This window comes from Cannabis sativa, chromosome 4 (genome assembly GCF_029168945.1).
Source record: "Cannabis sativa cultivar Pink pepper isolate KNU-18-1 chromosome 4, ASM2916894v1, whole genome shotgun sequence".
Classification (NCBI taxonomy): Eukaryota; Viridiplantae; Streptophyta; class Magnoliopsida; order Rosales; family Cannabaceae; genus Cannabis; species Cannabis sativa.
The window spans coordinates 14,472,255-14,480,988 of NC_083604.1; the positions used below are offsets into that span (position 1 = coordinate 14,472,255).

The window sequence follows — 8,734 nt, forward strand, 5'->3', positions numbered from 1 at the left end:
GTTTGTAGTCTATTGTGATGCATCCAGACAAGGTCTGGGGTGCATTTTGATGCAAGCTGATAGAGTCATTACTTATGCTTCTCGATAATTGAAGGAATATAAGCAGCGTTATCCGACACATGATTTAGAGCTTGTTGGTGCTGTTTTTGCCCTAAAAATATGGTGATATTACCTATATGGGGAGAAGTGCGACATCTATACTGACCACAAGATCCTCAAGTACTTATTTACTCAGAAAGATTTGAATATGATGCATAGGCGGTGGTTAGAGCTAGTCAAGGATTATGACTGTGAGATTTTGTATCACCCTAGGAAAGCAAATCTGGTGGCAGATTTTTTAAGCAAAAAAGGTCTCGGGCAGGTTTTTAGTACTATATAGTTCTCACCTTAGCTGGCTTCAGATATGGTTAGAGTTGGTATTGAGTTCGTTGTAGGAAACTGTATAATCTGACAGTTCAGTCAGACTTGTTAGTAAAAATAAGAGAGGTGCAATTTGAAGACTCTGAGTTAGTCAAGACTATAGAGGAGATGTTAGCTAGTTGGGCTAAGGATGTCTCAGCCTCCAACAATGGAATGTTAATTTAGAATGCTAAAGTTTGTGTTCCGAGCAGTAGTGAGCTTGGGAAAGAAATACTTGATGAGGCTCATACTACACCTTGCTTATTACATCTGGGTACCACCAAGATCTGAAACCCTATTATTGGTGGTGCGGAATGAAAAGAGATGTAGTGGAATACATATCCAAGTGCTTAACATGTCATCAAATTAAGGCAGAACATCAAAAACTGGTAAGGTTACTTCAACCATTAGCTCTTCCTGAATGGAAGTGGAAGGATATTACGATGGACTTCGTGGTTGGTTTGCTCAGAACCACAGGAATGTATGATTCAGAATGACTCATACTCGACCGTTTAAAAAAGTCATCACACTTTCTGCAAGTAAAAATAACATATACAATGGACCAATATGCGGAATTATATAAGAAAGAAATAGTTCGTCTCCATGGAGTTCTGAAATCTATCATTTTAGATAGAGATCCAAAGCTTACATCAAAATTTTGGTTAAGTCTTCATAGAGCTATTGGTACAAAGCTAAAGTTTAGTATAACTTTTCACCCTCAGACCAATAGACAGTCCGAGAGAAGAATACAGATACTAGAGGACTTATTACGAGTCTGTGACATGGATTTTAAGGATTCATGTAGTAAATACTTGCCTCTAATAGAATTATCCTATAAAAATAACAATCAAAAAACAATAGGGATGGCTCCCTATGAAATATTGTAAGGTAGGAAATATCGCTCCCCAATTTATTGGGACGAGATCAGGGAAAGGAAGTATTTGAGTTCTGAGTTAGTTCAAAGGACCAATGAAGCAATGGACAAGATTAAGGCTCAGATGCTTACTTCACAATGCAGGAAGAAATGTTATTCTAATTACAAACGCAGAGACATAGAATTTCAAGTGGGAGTACATGTTTTTCTATGAGTCTCACCAATGAAGGGTGTAAATCGTTTTGGAAAGCAGGGCAAATTAAGCCCTAGGTTCATAGGTCTGTTCCAGATACTCGAGAAGGTCGGGGAGGTAGCGTATCGACTAGCCTTGCCACCAACATTATTAGTTGTGGCAAATGGTTTTCATATTTCAATGTTGAGGAAATATGTGTTAGACCCGACTCATGTCTTTAGTTACCAAGCCCTAGAACTACAGTTAGATTTATCGTATGAGGAACAACAAATTTAAATCCTCGATAGGAGAAAAAGGTTCTTCAGAATAAGACCACAACATTGGTCAAGGTATTCTCCACCTAGGAGTTAGAGTCTGGCATGAGAGCTTAATATCAAAAGTCATTCAGGTTAGATTTTGAGGGCGAAATCCTTTTAATAAGGGGATAATTTTAATGGCTGCATGATTAAAATATAAACTAGTGGAGCAATTAGCATTAACTATTGTTATTGAATAGTTATATTTGAATATATATATATATATATGATGTGGGTCTCATTTTCAGAAAAGAGGCATTACAGTTATAATTTCTTAATTATGGAGATTTTATTAAACTCTAAGTGTATTTTTTATGTCATAAGTGAAATTAATAATTTTTATAATTTTAGCTCGATGACAATAGAAAATACAACGAATGGCCATTAGAGTCACATAGGTGAACTTAGAACCTTTTATTTAAGGGGACAATCATACAATTGATTTTGGAATATAAGGATTAGGTGGGGTTTCAATGTTGGACCTTTTTACCCCTATGTCATTCTACTACTTAAGCATTAAAAAGGGAGATTTTGACATTTTAATTTAGTGTCAAGTGGATTATTCCACTAAGTGGTAGCTGATTTTTTTTTGGATAGAGTTAACTTAGGTTTATCATTGTTTATGTTAGGTAAAAAGTTAAGTAATTAAAAACAAAACATAGTGTAAGAGCAAAAAACTGAACTCTTGCTCTCTCTCTAATTTTTCAGCCACAAGAGAACCAGCAGGGATTCAACCCAACTTCTTCAAGATTTCTAGAGTAATCTAGCTGAATTCAAGGAATTTAATCCAAGGTAAAACCCTAATTTCATTTTGTCAAGCTTTTATGTAAGTTTTAAGGTTTTTCTTCTGTTTCATATGCAAGTTTGGGATTAGGTTCTGTTTAGCTTATTTGAGCTTAGGATTATATTTTTTGGGTTAAATTAAGTTGATTGAGATTAATTTCGGCTAGTTTTGCTGGTTTGATGGGTTTTTTTAGCATATTTGAGTTTGAAACTCAAACTTGGCTCAACAATGGTGATTTGTGTTTCCGTGTGTTTATGCTATCGCTACTGCTTGGAATTAGTTGTTGGGTGTTATTATAGGTGTTCTGGAAAGTTTTGTTGAATTTGGGGAAAATTTAGGTGAGATTAGATGTTTTTAGGGTCTCCTGCAGTGAACCGATAAACAAGTTTTGCTAGTTCCTAGAACCGGTTAACCTTTTCTCTAAGCAGGACCCTAGAAACCAGTTTTCCATTTGGGAATCTAGTTTACCGATTTGGGAAGTTTCTAGGGCCTTAGTTTTTGATGATTCCTCAATTTTTAGGGTATTTTAATGCTATTTATCGATAGAAAAACTTCTAGTTTTTTGTTTAAATTCCCGAAAAGGTATTAGCAAGTTGTTTACGGGTTTATATGATTATGACATAGGGCCTCTGTCGAGCGCATAATTTTCCATTCAGGTCGACTGACACACTTGAATTTAGAAACAAGGTACGACTAGCATAGAATATATACATGTATATGTGTATGTTTATTATATGCATGTTGTTTAGGTGATTCATATGCAACCAACACTAGTACGGTAAGGGTACTGAGTGCATTGGTACAATATATGATGTTCAAAGGGTACGATCCGATGTTACCAACACTAGTACGGTTAAGTACGTATTGCATATGGTTCAACACTCAGTAGTACTCGGGGTACGGTTCAGCCCTACTAACACTAGTACAATAGCGGTACATAGTCCATGTACAAAGGTTGTACTTCTGTTAAAAATATTCTTGATGATCTATTTAGCCTTGTGGATAGGTGTATGAGCACCTAAATACTAGTTGGTGATATATTATATGCTATATGGTTTTCTTACTGAGTCTGTTGACTGACAGATATTGTTATATGTGTAGGTGAAGGAAAGGCTAAGCACCAGTAAGTCAAGAGCTTGGGGATGATTGTACATGTCAAGATGGTTTAACCTGGAGAGTTCGATCTCGGGACGACTTGGGCTTCATTTTGTAGTCGCTGTGCCACATGTTTGTAAAGTTTATTTTGAATATGAATATAATTTTTAAAAGTGGGATCCCAACATAAAAGTGTGGGTCACTAAAGAGTTAGGAGAGATTTTTAGTGACCCGTACAATTAGACTCTAAATGATCGGTGTTTGTCACCCAGAATGTTGGTCACTAAAAATATAGAGGGTCACTAAATACTAAAACCCAAAATTTATAATTTTATTCAATAAAAAAAACTATGGCCGATAGAGACGCGCATTACGTGTATGCAGAAGTGTGTACTGACACACTATGTGAGTCGTTAAAGCCATGTGTCAAACACGTGGCTTTAGCGATGCACATAGCTTGTCGGTACACACTTTTGCATACACACAATGCCCATCCCCATATAGTCATATTAAAAAACTAAAAATCCACTCTTAATCTCTTAGCCCTTAATTATTCATCGTCTCGTCCTGTTTGTCGCAGACGTGCAAAGAACCAGACCATAAACCCCCTTCCGTGAATCATCTTTCCCATATATTTTTTTAATTTATTAAGAAAAAAACTCGGCCCTAACCAGCACACCCCCCGTCCCCTTTCTCTCTCAGACGCCATAACCAGCAGGTATGGAAAGAACCAGACCCAAACCCCTTATGAGATTCATCCTTTTCCCCTATATTTTTTTTTTTTAATTTTTGAACCAAAAAACTCGGCCCTAACCAGCAGACCGACCCCGTGCCCTTTCTCTCTCAGGCACCATAAGGAGCAGACCCCCGAGCCCCTTGTGCCCCTTCATCTATCTGGTGCCCTAACTAGCAGGAGCCCCAAGTGATTCAAGGTAATGATTTTCATTTTTTTAAAATATTTTTCATTTATTTATTTCTTTATTTTTAACAAAAAAAAAAAAATTTGTTTTTTGTTTTGTTTCGTTATGGAATAATGGTCATTATTGGAATAATAAGATTTTCATTTAGGATTAATGACACATACTTGAATGCACCTTGCGGAATTTCATTCAAGCTGTGTGGAGTCATGGCTGAATAAGTGGGGAACATGCTGCCCTGTATGTAAGCATGATATGAGAACCAAATCTAAAAATTCCGAGGTAAATTAAGACGAAATATTCTACTGTGAGACCGTACAATTGGTCGGTCCTTATTTTATAAGTAAAATTTTTATTTCATAATGAGACTGTACAATTAATAGGTCTTAATGTGAGACTTATTATCTCTAAATTCTCTTATTAATATCTTATGTGTTTTGAATAGGAGTTTTAGGATAAATGTATAAAAATTTAATCCCTCAGGAAAAAAATTTGATTGTCAACTGGAAAATAATGTTAGATTAAGACAATAAACAAGGGTAATGATTAAAGGGAACTTAATCCCCTTACTTTTGAACAGTTATGAAGTCAGTAAATTAAAAAGAAAATCATGCTAAAGATGTTAGATTTCTATGTTTGTAAACGCATGACTATGCAAATTCTATACTCTCAGAAATATTACTTTATTAGAAAATAGTAACTTTAGTGACATTTTCAAATCTCCAACGTATAAAAGAGAAGTAATAAGTAATGCAAACCATTCTTGTTTTATTATTATTATTAGTTTGATCATGATGACACCAATTATTTAAATAGTGTTTTTCATGTTATTATTATGGTTTTAGTTACTAGCAAGGATCATTGCAAACTAAACATGGTCATTTTAAATTGGAAGAGGTACGTGTGTAAATTAATTTTTTTCGTTAATTAATATTATAATAATATTAGCGGAGTTTGAATATCCTAAATATTCATTCATAATGAGGTAGATAGAGTTTTACCAAAAAATTTCTATGTTTTTACCAAAGAAAATCAAGCATGTAGATAGACTTATAAGTGTAAAACATACATTACAAAAAGAAAATGTATAGATAGTCATTAGGCCCTGAATATGGGGTGCTATTAGTTTGTAAAGATTATTTTGAGCAATACAATTTTCTGATTTATCAAAAAAAAAAATTCTAGAATTTTATTTGTTATTACTGATATATGTTTGTTTGTTTGATTTGATCGTATTATGAATAAAATTTTATGTGTTTCATTTTTTAATTTTTGTAATTTCGTACGTATGACATAGGAAGAAAGATACACTTTTAGGTCGAGGTACATAACATATACAAACTACATATATATCTTATTTTATATTATTATCATTATTATTATTATGAAGTGTCGGAAATATTTTACCAGGATCTAGATTTACTAACAAGTATGTTTCATTAACATCCTAATATGAATTCTAAAACAATGAAATAAACACATATAAAGTTTAGTAAACCTTACATTGGGTGCAGCGGAATATAATGACTCCTTCCGTTCAGATCTTTAGCCCTTGATTCCTTTCTGTAGCAGAGCATCACCAAGATCTGAACCTGGATCTCTTTCTCTCCTTTCTTTGATGCTGATTCTCCTTCTTGTTGTTTGGAATCTCGTACAGTCTTACACACTATGATTGAGATACCACTTGATGTGTGTGGCCACTCACTCATTCACAGAAGGATTTCGAAAATAAAGAAGAGAAGAAGAGGGAAGTGGTTTCGGCTATAGAGAATAGGAGGCTCAATTTCATCTGACAAAGTTAACAAAAGTTCAGTGTGAATGTGAGCCATCACTATCTATTTATAGGTAACCACCAAGGTTTTGGTTAGATTTGTTCGGCATTTAAATAATAGAAAAATAAATAGGAAAATTACACTAAGTGTGCCGCCCATGGATAATGGATTGGGCCCACTTTGCAATTTTGTCATTTTATCATTTTTCTATCCCATATTCTCAAAAACGCCAATTTTCCAATTTAATCATTTAAATGCCAATTCTAATTATTTAATAACTAAAAATTAATTATTAAATAATATTGTAATTTAATATATTTATTAATTAGACATATAAAGTCTCTTAATTAATAAATAAACCTAAAATCTCTTTTCTTTACAATTTCGCCATTGCTTAGTGAAAATTCATAAACTAGACATAGTCTAACTTTAGAATTATAATTGATTAATCAAAATCAATTAATTGAGTCTTACAAGCAGTATGGAACCATGCAACATAAAATGTTATTTTTGATCTTTATTAATAAGTAAATCTGATTATATTGAAATGAGTTTTATTTAGGGCATAAAACCCAACAAACTCCCACTTGCACTAATATAAAACAAAATGTGCATTTCAAATAATCTCAACACCTTGATATACAAATCAAGTGTAGTAGTAGTGTACTCCTCGTAATAGGATCTGGCAGGTTGAATTAAACACAACCTTCTCTCCACCATTACTCTTCCTTAATCACAAAATCTTTGGTATTGTGAAGTTCCTCTCTATATGTCTACTCTCTTGGGATACTGGATTCTATACTTTTGGCAATTACTTTTGGTTAATCAGGAAATAACACTAGTAGTTAAGACAGCTTGGAACGGTGCCACAAATGTATAGAACTTTCCTTAGACTGAATAAGTACCTTTCCTGCAACTTTAACATTCAGTCTCTCTCTGGTAGACCTAGAGACTTCAGATAGGTTTTTACACTTCTCCAAAATCTTTACTCCACCCCCAGAGTAATCACCATCTTATCAGCAGACTTTCTAGCACAAAGACAAGTCTCGAAATCTGATGTGGTGTAGTCTAAGAGTTTTAAACACACCCTTATCGACTAACATATAGTTCATCTTCTTAATCTTAAGATTTACTTAATTGTCTTCCAATGTTCCTCTACTGGATTAATCTGATACCTACTCATTACTCCCACGCAACAGAAGGTGTCTGGTCTAAGGCATACTAAAGCATATCTGAGACCTCTCACTATTGATTTAAGAAATTCTTTCATGGCTTTATCTTTTCTGGAATAGTTGAGACTTTTCCTTAGATAAATAAAATCTATGCCTAGAAGTCGAGAAGCTTCTATCGATTTCCATTAGAAAGAAAATGCTTCAGCATCTTACTAAAGTAGGTTGCTTGCATTAGAGTAAGTAATTACCAGGTATACCACAAGCCATAGGTTTAGATAAACTCAAACCTATAATACTAGGAATAGGAAGTCTCGTTAAGTCCATTGAATAGACTTATACGCAAAAATTTTCTTTCTTGTCCTTGTAATAGAAAACTTTAGGTTATTCCATGTGAATGGATCAAACCATACTTCTATTGGCTTTTCTTCTTAGTTTCTTATCTTGACAATCCATTACTTGTTTAAACTCACAATGGATTTTAATCACTAGTGTCTTCCAAGTCATAAGAAGGTGAGTTCCTAGAAACCCTCCCACTACGACAAGGTACCGTGAATTATGTCTAAGAAAACTAAATTGTATTGACCTCTTCGGTTATGTTAAGACAACAGAGGCAGTGGGATCATCATATGTAGAATAAGATGATAGAACACTTATGGAATCAAAAAAAATATCTCCTTTATTTGCTACTTTATTTTCAGACATAGTCATTTTCTTAGAAAAGTAGTAGTCGTTTAAACAAACACTTTCTTGTCTATTGACTATGGGATGTTCCACCCCTAATCACTTAGAATATCTAACAGTTCTAGCTTTTCTTAAGATTTTGATTAGGTCATCCATGAATCTAGTAATGGTTTACACTAAGTACCCAACCATTGCATCATTCTTAAATTGTATTACCATAGAAGGATTTAGGCAACGACGAGTAACTAATCATCAATATGCAAATCGAATTTCTAGGGAGGTAAGTTTGGATATAATTCAAAAACCAAGTTAATGATCTTTGAACTACATATCTACTAACTATTTCTCCACCCCTATCAGTTCACAACATCTTTAACCACTTACCTTAATGGTTTTCACCATTGCTTGAAATCATGAAATTTTTCAAACATTTCAAATTTCTTTGCATAAGGTATAATCTAGAGTGATCGTTCTAAGAATACAACAAAAAACTCATATCCACCCTTGAATGTACATCCATCTGCGAATGGGATGAACTTACTTTTAGTGGA

The 8,734-nt window shown here is 33.9% G+C and overlaps 1 long non-coding RNA gene across 1 annotated transcript; it reads left to right on the forward strand.

Annotated features, from left to right (window-relative positions):
* The first annotated feature begins 2,364 nt into the window (after positions 1-2,364).
* Positions 2,365-5,430, forward strand: LOC133036458 (uncharacterized). The gene is made up of 3 exons (XR_009687097.1): positions 2,365-2,554; positions 3,648-4,573; positions 4,710-5,430. It is a non-coding gene; the product is annotated as an uncharacterized LOC133036458 (long non-coding RNA).
* The last annotated feature ends 3,304 nt before the right edge of the window (positions 5,431-8,734 follow it).